Here is a 1032-nt window from a genome sequence, read left to right as displayed (position 1 = left end):
TTTTCATGTCAGGGGACAGAGCTTGAAATTAATTTTTTAATTCTACCCCTGTTAAATGTCGCAAAGATTTTGGGAACAGATTTTATGCATGGTCAGCACGCAGCAATTGACGTGGGTGGAGGAGAAATGACGGTACATAGTAGAGGTAATCTCATGGGCTTATTATGTAAGGAATGTGTGTTGCGAGTCAGAGGTGAGTTGCCTGAGTTATCATGTTCGTTCGGGCACGCGACTCGAACCTGAGGTGCTCGTTAATTGCATTAGTTAGTTGAGCTCTTCGGATGATGAGCATGAAAGAAATACTGTTTTTGCTGCTGTCGTGGGGAAGAACGTTGGCTGATCTGAGAATCACGGAATCTGCCCGAAACGAACTGATTCACGTCCTGAGAGCGCATGCGCTGGTATTTTCACAGGCTCCTGGCGCAATTAAAGGGTTCATTTATGAGTTCAGAGTATGCGAACATCAAAAATTTTTTGTTACACCGTATCCGATTCCTCTCACCCATAAGGAACAAGTCGAGAGAGAACTGATCAAGATACTGGATGACGGCGTAATCGAGCGTGGTAGAAGCTCTTACAAGTCACCGAAACTTGTAGTCCTGAAACGTGATGGATCTGTTCGCCTAGATTTGGACTCCAGGCAAATAAATACCATCATTATGCCGGAAACGGACAGGCCTGAGAGCCTGGGAGAATTACTGCAACGTTTTCACGGAGTAAAGGTTTTATCATCAGTCGATCTCCGATATAGCTTCTGGCAGATCATTTTGCATCCTTCCTGTAGGCCATGCACGGTGTTTTTATGTTATGGAAACTGCTATCAGTTTCGACGCCTTCCGTTCGGGCTGAATGTGTCGTCAGCCGCATTCATTAAGGGACTTGATAGTATTCTGCCGGGTGATTTACGGGCGCGAGTGACGTCATACGTCGATGACATTCTCATTGCTGAGAAATCATGGGAAGACCACAATTATGTGCTACATAACTAGAGGTTTTTGAAAAAGCCGGAGTTACAATGAATTCAGAAAAGTC

The sequence above is a fragment of the Schistocerca nitens genome, chromosome 10 (genome assembly GCF_023898315.1).
Source record: "Schistocerca nitens isolate TAMUIC-IGC-003100 chromosome 10, iqSchNite1.1, whole genome shotgun sequence".
Lineage (NCBI taxonomy): Eukaryota > Metazoa > Arthropoda > Insecta > Orthoptera > Acrididae > Schistocerca > Schistocerca nitens.
The sequence above is the reverse complement of the archived record's forward strand: the minus strand, read 5'-3'. Positions refer to the sequence as shown.